The 13,306-nt window shown below is 42.4% G+C and overlaps 1 long non-coding RNA gene across 1 annotated transcript; it reads right to left on the bottom strand.

Annotated features, from left to right (window-relative positions):
- Positions 1-4,392: 4,392 nt before the first annotated feature.
- LOC118016994 lies at positions 4,393-12,867 on the bottom strand. The gene is made up of 4 exons (XR_004681005.1): positions 12,768-12,867; positions 9,609-9,716; positions 7,417-7,612; positions 4,393-4,502 (listed from the first exon to the last, which is right to left on the bottom strand). It is a non-coding gene; the product is annotated as an uncharacterized LOC118016994 (long non-coding RNA).
- Positions 12,868-13,306: the final 439 nt, after the last annotated feature.

The raw sequence follows: 13,306 nt of genomic DNA, 5'->3' as shown, positions 1-13,306 counted from the left end.
GAGCACCAGAGCAAAGCAGCTGTATGGTGTGATCACAAGGCAAGGCTCACAAGAAGTGGCAGCTTGTGATATTTTATCTATTTTTCCACATTTTATTTTTTTTATTTTTATTTTTTAAAGATATTATTTATTTATTTGAGAGAGAGAGAATGAGAGACAGAGAGCATGAGAGGGAAGAGGGCAGAGGGAGAAGCAGACCCCCTGCTGAGCAGGGAGCCCGATGTGGGACTCGATCCCAGGACTCCAGGATCATGACCTGAGCTGAAGGCAGTCGCTTAACCAACTGAGCCACCCAGGCGCCCTTTCCATATTTTAAACAAGGATTCCTCCAGTTCTAGATCTTTCTATATACATTTTCCTGATGCATATGATGCACAATTTGCAGAAACCACTCCAGGAACATAGAGATGGTCCCAGACTGATCCAGAGACCCACTAACCTGTCTTGCTCTTTGCTTGTGAGACCTGGCTCATTCTTCAAGTGAGCAGGAATCATTCCAGTAAAGGGACATGTTACTGCCCTAGCTGCCTCGCTGGTACTGGTGAGCCTAGGCTGCCTTCAGTAACACTGCCAGTGGGAGAAAAATTTTTTTTTGGGTGGGGGGGAGGATATAGTGAGGATCTAAAGGGATTTACCAAGATAAAAGATACAGTGGCTAGAGAAATGGAATGCCAACAATGAAGAGGAAAAGAAAATTAGGGAAAGGGGACGTTCCAAGTTCGGAGGATTTTGTCTTGGTTCTTTTGAGAAATGATTTTGCAGCTTTGGGTGGGAGATTTTATATCTTGCTCTTTTTTAGATTTGGAATGTGTCTCTCTGTGAGGTAAGGACTTACTGTAAATGCATACATCGATTTCTCCTCTTTTTGCTAAGAAAATTGCCATTAAACGTGCTGTTGCTGGTCCCTTATTTTGAGCCAAGTAAATGTTTAAATATTTTTAAAATAAACATGTTTCAGCTGACTGCTGGATGAGATTCATTCCAGCCAGGAGGAACTCAGTGGGACTGTTCAAGGAGATCTGGTTACTATCCCCATGATTTATGCTTGTGGTGGAAATTGCACTATTTACACGAAGGGCATGGTTTGGGGGGCAATGGCAAGGCCCGACTGAAGTGGGAATTTGCACAGTCAATGCCCACTAATGAAAATAGCTACAGTTCAGTGCCCTTTCCAAAAGCATAATTAGGCCCTTCAAATGACATGTTATTTTCACATTTTTACTCTTACACTGCAAACTTTTTCTTGCCGTCCAATGTCTGCATTATTACTTTGCAAAAATAATTAAGCAACATAACACTAAGCTACTAGGTAACTTCTGAAAAAATGTATCTTGGTTTTTCTTTTGTAAGCTTTACCAATGGGGGAAAATCATATTTTCTTGATAAGTTATATATATATATATATATATTTTTTTAAATGGTCTGTGAGTTATCTGTATAGTGTCTGAGTAACATTGTAGAACCGCCATTTCTTGGTATTCTAAACACTTGAATGATTTCCATGTGGGTGGAGGAGAAAGGACAGACCAAAAATTACACTGAAAATACAGCAGTGTGAAGGTCCTTGTGGGTGTCCTCATCTAAGTGATGAGTGATCCAGTGGGAAATCTCTGACCCTGGGTTTGCTAGGTTTCTACTTGTTCTTTGTTCTTGCCCTCCAAGTTCAAAAGTTCTCTAATTTGTTTGGGAAGCAGAACATCCTGGAAGTCAAGGTACTCTTCATGTCACATGATAAAACACAGATATATTTATTCCAATCCAAAAAACTGATTTAGCACAAATAGACTTATGTATCTGTATCTAGATACAGATAACCAAAGAGAGATATGAATATTTATGTGTTGATTTTATGTATTTTTCAAGAATATGCAGCGTTGGTGTTGTAAGTCACACTCCCTGGATCTTTTACTTATAAATAAAACAAAGCTGCTTCCTGGTTTCCAGTTAGGGCTGTTTCCATCTTTTCCTGTTAGTATTTGTTTGCTACTTGTTTGCTCACTTCTGTCCTAGCAGATAAGATGCAAATGCTGATGTTTTAAGAGAAAGTCATGAGAGAAAAATCCAAAATTTCAAAGATTCTATCCACTTATTTGAGATTTTTCTGAGAGCTGAGAAAATTCCATTATTTGATATTAGCAGTGAAGACACTGGTCCAGCTCAGAGTCCAGCAAAAATAGATTGGAGCATAGCTTGAGAACTGTTTTCCTAATTTGACGTTGAAAACCCACTACAATATCTAACTGCTGCTCAGAAGATGGAGGGTATTATCACAGGCCACGGTTAACTGGAAGGCAGCTTCCTTTTTCAAAAAATCTTTGTGAGTTCTATGTGCCAGGCACTGAATGAAGCCCTTTGCTCGTATTATTTTTAATTTTCAAAACTCTAAGAAGCAGATAATATCATGTATTCATTTATTAATACTTTTATACCAGGCACTATGCTATGCCCTGGGGATAGAACACGAACAAAACAAAGTCCCCGCTCTTGTACCAAGGCATGATTCTTTTTTTTTTTTAAGATTTTATTTATTTGTCAGAGAGAGAGAGCACAAGCTGGGGGAGCGGCAGGCAAAGTGAGAAGCAGGATCCCTGCTGACAGGGGTACAATTCTATGTTTAAATCTCTGCTCACACTTTTACAAGTTCTGTGACCTTGGGCAGATTACATAACTTCTGTGCCACAGCCTCTTTATCTGTAAAGTGCAGATGATAACAGTTCCCACTTTAGGAGGTTGATATGAAGTGATATGATATGAAACTAATGACTTATTAGTTGTAAAGCTCTTAGAACAGTGCCTGGCAGATAGTAAGCATGATGTCGTGCATGTTCATTGTCAGGATCATTGTCGTTGTAAAATGCTTCCTCTGTGTCAGTCACTTTTTAAAACATGCAACACATACATGTAATGGTAATAAATGATATGAAGAAAAACTAGGTAAAAGAAATAGAGAAAGACTAAAAACATTTTTTACAGGTGGATGGAAGAAGCCTCATGGTGACAGTGACATTTGAACAGATACCTGACAGAAGTGAGAGACTAGATCATGGGGACCATGGAGGGAAGGAGTGGTCTGGGTGCAGGGAACTGCATGCACAAAGGACAGAGGTGGGAGTGTGTATCATGCGTTCAAAGAACAGCAAGGAAGGAGCACCAGGGTGGCTCAGTTGGTTAAGCATCTGCCTTCAGCTCAGGTCAAGATCTCAGGGTCTTGGGATCGAGTCCCACATTGGGCTCCCTGCTCAGCAGGCAGTCTGCTTCCACCACCCCATTCCCCACACCCCCGCTTCATCCACCCTCCACCCTGCTCTTTCTCTCTCTCTCAAATAAATAAATAAAATCTTAAAAAAAAAAAAAAAACTAGCAAAGAAGCCAACAAAAGGGAGAAAAAAAGAGCGTGATGAGAGATGAGGACAGAAAGAGCAAGGATCATATTGTCACCAGCAAGACCCTCTACACTCAGGTCTAACTATCAGTTTTATTTCTTAGAAACTAACTAATGAATTTCTGGAACAGGAAAAGAAACAAACTCCACCTGGCCTAGATAAATTAAGAGCTTGACCACCAGGGCGATGCTTGCGAAGCTGAGCTATAAAGTGCCCGACTATTACCTCAACTTCATTATAATGTTAAGATCCCTGCCCTGGGAGAGGCATGAGCTTCATTTACATAACATACAGTGTGTGCATAGGCAGGTTGTCTAGGTGCACCTGCGCAAACCTCTGCCCGCCTTTTACATGCAATGACAAAACTCTCCCTCTGAATATTTATCACAAACCCCAAATAAAAGGAACCCCTTTATCCCTGCTCAGGGAAGCACGGCTTTGGAAATTACTCCCCATGATCTCCTTATTTGCTGTAAATAAAGTTGCCTTTGTGTAACAGCTCCATCTGGTGTAGTCCATATCTGCGGCTAAAAAGCGAGCTCACATTAGCTTCGTCACAGTATCAGGAAGAGCCTCGTATGAGACCTGTTTTAATCAGAACTTGACTCTAAATCAAGCTACAAGCCTCGGAACAGACCCCCCAATAACTTGTACCCATCTTCCCGACCAGGTTTTAAATAACTGGGTGAGATAAAGCAAGACATTTTTATCTGTTTTTTCCTTTCTCCCTCTCTCATGAATCCCAAGCAGGGATAGAGCATTCTCTCAAAACACATGTAATGAATGAATAAAGGAAGAAACTCTGCTCTAAAGTAAAGACGGAAGCCAACACACCAGCTTTATTACCTATTGAGGCAGTTGTTAGATGCTGCTCTGGGTTCTTCAACCCAGTGGACCAGCTAATGTTGAACCCCCGGAGCAGGCAGAAAGAAGCAGTGATCAGTGCATCCATTGGCAGGGCCAAGGCAGCCTGAGGAAGACGGACATGATGGCAGAGCAGGACAGAGCGCCTGCGTTCTGTCGGCTGTCACTCCCAGGGGGCAAAGGGGGCCGCACCTCGTATTCTGTCCCACACTTATCAACCAGAGAAGTCAATCCATCTTCCCAGGAGCAGAGTATCTAGAGACAGAGAGAAGGTCGGAATGTATTTAGGAATTACTCCCTCCATACAGAAACCAAGAGGAGAAAAAGTCTATCCCACTAATGAATGAGACAGGCATACATTCATTCCAGGATCTGGAGCGGGGTAGGACATTCTCTGATTTACATTTTTTTGTTTGTTTGTTTATTTGTGCTACTATTTGAGCCTTTATTCATTTGGAAGCACATCTTCCCCCTGCCTAAAGGCTTCAGAGGCTCCCACTGCCCTCAAGATAAAGTCCAAACCCTACTGGGTCCTGCATGATCTGTCCCCTGCCTACCTCACTGTCCCCACGAGGATCCCACGCAGGCAGAGCACAGAGGCCCATGAGGGCAGCCGCAGGTGGTCAGGCAGACTGGGCGATGTAGAGCTCCAGTGGATGTCATCATCCCACTCTGATTTACATTTTTAAAGGATTCCTTTGATTTGCCCCTCCAGATCCGCTCTTTACCCTCCTCTGGCTCAGTGCTCCTAGTGAACAGGACTGGACAGAAAGGAGGGCATCAAAGAGCTCACATGGGGTGAAGTCTGGACATCCCCCTTTCTGGACTCTGGTAACTACTTCTCTGCTCTGAGACAGCACATCATTCCTTTTTGATTTCCCTCAAGCCTGTCCTTGTCTTTGTAACTTGCTCCTTTATTAAACTCTTCAAATTACCTACTTTGTGTATGCCCTCTGTTTTCTGCCTTGGTTCTGTTATAGAAATACTGTTGCCCTGGCCGTTCTGGGGGAAAGGTCTTATGGGGTTACAGAGTTGGAGTGAGAGGAGGAGGAGTAAAGTTTAAAAGCAGACCAGGAAGAAGGAGTCTGCTGTTTTCACAGGTAGATGGTGGTACTGTGCGCCCGGGGCCGACGACAGAGGTAGTGAGAGATGGCTGGAGTCAGGATGCAATGTGACGGTAAAGCCAACAGGACTTGCTGATGCACTGGGTATGGGCTCTAAGAGAAAAAAGTGTCAGAAAAGACTCCTTATTTTACAACTGCGGGGCAGAATGGTGCTGTTTAGAGGCTGCAATGTTTTCAGAGGTGGGAGGATATGCTCCAAGAATTTGCAAGACTGCATTAGCAAGTTTTTTCCTATTGGTATTTTAATCTCAAAACTGTGATTGCTAGAGCCTGTCCTGTGGCCTTCTGTGGCTTCTCCAAAGATCTCTAGCCCATTGCAGATTTTTCTGCCATAGGGAATGAATTTTTACCCACTTTAATGAAAAAAGCAAACCTGTATATACACCATGCAGCCTTTTTAAGAAAAAGAGGGAAAGGAAATATTTTAAACCAAATTGCCAGTTGTTGTTGCAATTGCAAAACTCTTGATAACTGCTGTCCCACAGAATAAAACCCTAAGTTTCTGAGCACTGAATCTTCTCACTGGACCCACTGGTCATACAAACTTCTGACTACTAGTGCCTTCATATGCTGAGCAAACATGTATAGTGTACTCAGCAATATCTTAATAATACATAGGTGCACGTGCATGTTTATGTGTGTGTGTGATGAAACCGAAACCGAAAAGATAGGAACCAAATTGCTAGAACTGTAGGTAACTTCTTATTTTCTCTTTGTACTTGTCCACATTCAGAGTTTTCTAAAATAATCAAGTCTTAGTTTAAGAAACATTTTCTGTTTTGATATTGAATCTTTATACCGGGCTTTACCTGACCATCTGTCTAAACAGTTTACTCCACCTTACTTTCACACAAAAGCATTCACACACTGCTTTACTCTTCTTCACAGCATATATCCCAGTCTGAAATGATATTAATGATATTATCTGCTTGTAGTTCAATTCCATCAAAAAATTTAAGCTGAGAAGGTCTTCGCGTACCTCGTTCACTCTTTCAGTACCCAGATCAGTGCATGGCACTTAGGGCAATGATCAATAAATGTTCGTTAATTCACAGACAGACACACACACGTTTATTTTAAAGGTATTTTGCAGCAGGGATTGTCATGGTGATTCTAAAAAAAAAATCTACACCACTTGTAGGAGTATAAACTGATACAAATTTTTTGAGGAAAATTGTAGCACATAGTAAAAAAAAAAGAAACCTAAGAAAAATCATGACCTGGATTCAGAAACTCTACTTGTAGGACTTAACAGGAGATTCAGACAAATATTTATTTACAAAAGTGTCTTTGGAGCATTTGCATAACAGTGAGAAAAATAAGGAAGCTTAAATGTATTATGAAAAAACCATAAAATAATAAATCATTATAGCAATTAAACTGGTGTAGAAAGAGGTACATCAACTATTATTAAATTTTGAAAATAGATAACAAAGTAACATGTTCAGAATTCCTTAGAGGTGGAAAAACTTGGGAACTCTAGAATATTAATGGTGGTTATTTCTGGGTTGGGAGACTGTAGATGTTGCAGAGTTTCTTCTGTGTGCTTATCTATACATTTTTAAACATCTATAATAAACTCATGAAATGTTTTATTTCATTTTTCAATAATGTTAAAAATCATAAGCAATCCAAAATGGATTTCCTAAGGACTCGTAACTATAGCATAGCTCAAAGTGGAAAAAGTAAAATTTGCAAGTGAATTAGAATCACAAGTATTTCTGAATATTTCCTCCATTTGTTACCCATTTATCTCAAGTAGAACAACATTTCTCTGGGTTCAAAAGGGGACTTCAAGAGTTACCACCGTCTGCCAACAGAAATTATTATTGTAAATAATAATTAGGTTGACAATGAAAACGCTGGGGGGTAAATACGAAGCCACAATTCTCCATTATTCTTGAGTACAAGCTACAGAGGATGGAAGAAAGTGGTGAGGTCCTCTTTCAAATTCAAATTGAATGAACAGTAATAAGCACCACTACCTGTCCTGGGCCCACTGAACTAAGTTCTGAGGAAACAGAATGTGTGATCACATCGCTCACCAGGAACTGTATGTACTGATGCAGCTGAGAGAATTCTCAATGGACAAGCTGTCTGGAGTGCGGGCGTAAGGTGGCATTAAAGGTGAAGCGTGGTGGTGTGGACGGTGTGGGTTACTTCCTTCATCTGAGCCGTGGGTTGCAAAAATGGGATCTGAAGGTTGATAGCAGTCCCGCAGACATGTAAACACCTAGAGTGCTTAAGAATAAAAGTTTTAAATCTTACTTTGTTCTTCTTAGGCAAAACACTTTGCAGCTGGTCCAATTCACAATTTCATTCACGGGCTCCTGCAATTTTTGATCCGTGTATCTGAGCTATTCTTGGATCCCTACTTGAAAGGTGATCAGCATTTGTCAAACAAAAAAATCCAGAGAACACTGCTAGTTCATGAGCAATATACCGTTAAATTTTAATAATGGTAACTTCCCGCAATTCTCAGGAAATAGGCACTAGATAGGATTTCCTCCTAGGCCTCTTTCTTAAAGCTTTGTCCTGCCACTGTATATCTGCCGGGGATGAAAACAAAGAAACAAAAAGTAGCAAGCCAGTGTTAGGGGAAAACGAGAAACAAAGCATAGTTAGGGTCTATGGTGCCAGGAGAGCAGGTGTAGATCAGTTTCTGCAGGACTTCAGCTGCCAGGATATCAAAATTTGACTTTATCCTGACGAAAATCAGAAGTCCTTGATGGAGAGATAGAATAAAAATTTAAAAGCAGCCTCTAAATTTCAGAAACGCAATCCACGGATAAGAGTCCATTGTCAAGAGTAATCTCCAGGCTTGGGCATGAGATCATGCCTGTCAAACCATTTCTGTCAGTCTCCTGATTAGTGATGGGTGACTTGGCACCCTGGCTGATGAGCTGGCAAGACAGGAGCTATCGTGTGTCATATCAGAGACCGCCACAGACACCCAGGGCAATATGACTTGTCACTTAAAGGAGGAGACAGCCTGAGAGCACCCCATCCTCCGGCTGCTGAGTCATCCTACTCCAGTAGTTATTTAAGCAGAAGCCTCCAGCACACACGCGATCAACACTCCACTCAGACAATGGCCAGACCTCCAGAAGTCATGTCTAGCTTGGACTGCCCACAAGTGCAATTTTCAAAAAACGGTTTCTGTCTTCTTTTCCCTATATTCTCACACTGGGGTTCTGACTTCTGGCTCTTTTCCTCAAAACTGGCCTATCCAGCCAGTCCTCCTATGAGACCTCGGCCCCAGAGGCCATCAACTCCTGTTGAAGTTTTCCCGTGGTCCTTCCGACTTTATTTCTTGTATTTCTTTTATGTCAACAAACACTGGTTGAGCATCTGTTATGGGTTAGGGACTGTGCTCCAGGTAAGGGTTGGTTCAAAAACAAGTAAGACACATTGCTTGCCTTTTAGGAGCTCCCAGTCCAGGGGAAGAGACAGTCAGGGAACCAGGAAACCAGGCACCCACCATATACAAAGTGATGGCTCTAAGGCAGGTGAGTACAAAATGATCTTTCAGACCTTAATTCTGGGGGTGGGGGGGGGTACAACTCCTCTTCTCCAAAAGCCATCACCCTCTCCGTAGGGCTATGCGGGAGGAATTGAAGGGATGTGGACGGATGGATGTTTTAGAAGGGCATTTCAAATCCACCAGTGTATTCGCATTTCCACCTGTCTACCAGCCTGTTTGACCCGGGCCTGGCGGCTGCTCTGTCTGGCTGTGAGTGCTGCCCCCGGTTCTTCTTCCTGCCCATCCTCTAGGTGCTCTCTTCCACGTGTCAGATGAGGACTCCCTTCACATTTGGCTGCCATCTATCAGCCACAACTGTCCTGTCCAGAAGAGCTGGCTTTGGCTTTAAAGCCTGCTTCCTGGCTGGGCATCTCTACCACTCCATTAAGGATACCATTTGATATGACATATGCTGCAGGTGCTGTTGATGAAAGTGCTGAAGGAGCTGGATGGGACTGACGTCTTTGGGGAAGGGTAAGACTCAGTGTGCGCATGCAGCTGTTCTGTCCAAACGCTCTTCTGACCTCCCAATGGAAAGGTATTGTAAATAAAGAGAAAGGGCACTAGCTTATTTTAAACACCAAATATGAGCTAGGAGCTGTTCTCGGCACTAAGTAAAAGCTTTATTTAGTTCTCACAGTAATATTGTTCTTATGCTAGAGTCCCATTTTATAGATGAAGGAAATTATGGCTCAGAGAGGTTAAGAGACTTACCTAAGGTCACAGAGCTGTGCAATTTTTTGTTGAGCTTGAATCTGAACACAGTCTATGTGATTTTGAATGTTGTATTCTTCAAACCACTGGAATAGTTCACAGAAGCAGCTGCAGAATACAAACACGGCAATAATGTTTCCTTTTTTTTTTTAAGATTTTATTTATTTATTTTATAGAGACAGAGAGTGTGTGGGTGCACACGAGCAGAGTAGAGGAAGCGGGAGAGAGAGAGAATCCCAAACAGACTCTGTGCAGAACGTGGAGTGCAGAGCCCAATGCAGGGCTTGATCTCACGAACCTGAGATCATGACCTGAGCCGGAACCGAGTGGGTTGCTTAACCAATGGCGCCACCCAGGAGCCCCCATGGCAGTAAGATTTTTGATTCCAGTCTGCTTATCAGTCTTCGAAGAGTGATATAAATACAGGACATACAGCATGAGTTTCTGAATCTTTGTTTTGAGACACGCAGCCAAACAGAAGGAACTGGGGTAGAAGGAAGCAACAAAGATATAATAAAACCAAGTTTATCAGATGAAAGTATGGATAAAAATGTTTACATTCCCAGAACTATAAATATTGAAAAATTAAAGACACACTGAGAAAATATGTCTGTTTTTATGACTTGTTGATATCCAGGGGGTTTTTCCTTAAGCCTCCAAACAATTTACAGCATTGCCAGCAGCATTCAGTACATTCAGAACAGGATCATTTCACCCACAGCTGAACGAGGGCCATGCTTGGGACAGCACCAGGAGGGCCTTCCAGCAGACAGGCCAGGGCGGAAGCCAGGGTCAGTGAGGGAAGAGCAGAGCAGAGCCATTTAAAGCAACACGGTTTATGTAAGTGTGATCTAATTGCTTCCACTGGAAATGGGTCAGATTCCAGTCGAGAGAACCAGGGGCCTTGATGACCCCAGTGAAATCAGATTGTGGCTTTTCTTTCAATCTCCTTGGAGAATATGGTCCTCTGGTGAAAGAATGATGCTTGGATTCATTTCCATCTGCTGTGTTTCCCAGTCTCTTCTTGCCTCCTCGTAGTTGATTTGCATTTTTTTTCTTTTCTGGTGAAACACGTTAAACTAAACAGGATATGTCATATGACAGACTGTGATAAATTTACTATTGGGAATAGGGAAAAAGTATGGGATAAAGAAATAGGTCTTTTTTGTCTCTCACGACCATGATTCAGTTCTGACTCAAAAGGAAGTGTGCCACCTACTGAATCACGGAAACCACTTCCTGTAGCTGTTTGGTTTATTCTGGAGGGGCATTCGGCCAAGTCCTGCCCTGCCCTGACCCCGACTGGCTCTTCAGAGCCAAAGCGTTCACAACTTGAGGTGGTTTGGCCTCGTACTCTGAGAACATTACATATTAAATTACAACTGTTTCTTTTCCTAGCAAAGAGTCTTTAGCAACATGAAAACGAACATGTGTTATTTGCAAACGGAGTGTCTCATTACTCAACCTGAACATCCATACTTTTTCATAAGGTATGTATCCCAGATGACCACTCTCAGGATCAGAATTCACGCTGCTTCTGTTTTTCCGGAGGGCAGTTTGGGCAGTCTGTAGGGTGGCATTAACCAGATGAGGTTTCAAGTGCACCCTTTCATTAGTGAAGCAATACTAGCCTTGTATTCATTCATGCAACGTATTTTTTGAGCACATGCTTACTGCCACGTCCTGTGCAAGGTGGGGGTAGAGGATATAGTGGCAAATGAGACATGGCTCCTGACCTCATGATGCTTATGATCCACACTGAATGGAAATTAGGTTCTCCTCTCCAGAAGCAAAGATTGTGCTTTGCACACAATTAAAAGGAACATCAACTAAAGGAAAATTTGCTTCCTCTTTGCCCACAGGATATTTCTGACACCAGATGCGTGGGTTTCTCCACACCAAGGAATTCTCCAATTCTCAGCAGCCACTGACTATCCTACAATTTAACTAAATTCTGACAGTAATTGGCCAGAATTAGCACATGACCTCAATTTAAGGGCTCAGTCCCACAAGATTGCACTTCAGACGTCAATCCTAAGACCCAGGTCTTCACTTCTGATCAATGGGATGTAAATTGAGCTTTTCCACCATCTCTTCTTTGGGTTTGATAATTAGCCAGAAGGGCTCAAAGAATTCAGAAAAATACTTCATTGACATTTACCGGTTTATTATAAAGGCTAGAACTCTGGAACAGCCAGAGGGAAGAGATACTTAAGGTAAGGTGTGGGTGGAGGGGGGTGTGCAGCTCCCATCCCCATCCCTGGATGTGCCACCCTCCCAGCACCTGGATGTGTTCACTGATGTAGAAGCTCTTAGAACTCCATAACTTAGGGTTTTTATGGAGATTCCATTGACATGATTGATTAAGTCCTTGGCCATTGGTGATTAAGTCATTCTCCAGCCCCTCTCCTCCCTGGAGGTCAAAGGGTGGGACTGAAATCACCTGATTGGATCCTCTGGCAACCAGCCTCCACCTTCTAAGAGTCATCTCATTACCATAAACTCAAGTATGGTTGAAAGGGGCTTATTATGAATAACAAAAGATGCTCCTGTCCCCAGTATTACTCAAGGAATTCCAAGGGTTTTCTGTGCCAGGAACCTGGGAGAAAGACCAAAATATGTATTTCTTATTATACCACCATCATGCAGCCGCAGCGTCTAGCATTGGGCCTTGCAGAAAGGAACCGCTCAATACTTGTTTGAGTAGATACGTGAAAGAAAGAACAAAAGACAAAGAAGAAAGGAAAGAAGGAAGGAGATAGGAAAAGGAGGGAGGAAAAGAAGTCACCTCACAATCATTTCTTACTGTATTTGCAAGGGAAGACGAAAATATCCAGCTATTTGTTTTCTTTCATTGTGTCAATTCCAAATGGACTAAAGGTTTGTGGCCCTAGGTGCATCTGGAGTCTCTAGTGCTTCAGGATACATATGGGCTCTTCATCAGGGAAGTTTGAGAAACAAGGAGGCCCATTCTGATACCAGGTCAACATTAGAAGTTTTGAGAACCCTCTCTGAGAGTAAAAGCCTCTTTATTGTCCACCACAGAATAGGCCAGAATCCTTAATGATAGATGTTTTATTTCCCTGGTGGTCCATGCCCAAAAGATATGTCAAAGAATGGCTACAAATCTGTATAACACTGAGCAAGTAATTTACCCACCTCATAGAACAGTAGTGAGAATTCAATCAGACAAGGGGCACCTGGATCTTGATGACGGCTCAGGTGTTGATCTCAGGGTCATGAGTTCTAGCCCCACGTTGGACTCCATGATGGACGTGGAGCCTACTTAAAAGAAAAAAAACAACAACAACAGAATTCAATGAGACAATGTCTAGAATGGTCCTTGGCACACAGGAGGCTCCTTATAAATAGAAGCTTTCAGGACTAACTTCTCTTAATCTCATTACTATTACTACTTCGACTACTGTTACTTAGGTTATATCCCGTAATGCCAGCAGTGTTTCCAGGATCTGACCAGTGGCTTTATGTTTAATAATGGAATTCTACAGTTCGGTGTCACAGCCTTTCTAAACCCATGCTCTCCTTTTGACAATCTTAAACATTTTAAATTGACCTCCAGTTGAAACTCCCTGTCAAGAAGAGATTGTCTAGGGGCGCCTGGGTGGCTCAGTTAAGCGTCTGCCTTCGGCTCAGGTCATGATCCCAGGGTCCTGGGATCGAGCCCCACATCGGGCTCC

Source organism: Mirounga leonina, unplaced genomic scaffold, assembly GCF_011800145.1.
Source record: "Mirounga leonina isolate KUSES-001 unplaced genomic scaffold, KU_Mleo_1.0 Mir_168, whole genome shotgun sequence".
Classification (NCBI taxonomy): Eukaryota; Metazoa; Chordata; class Mammalia; order Carnivora; family Phocidae; genus Mirounga; species Mirounga leonina.
This window is presented reverse-complemented; position numbering and strand designations above follow the sequence as displayed.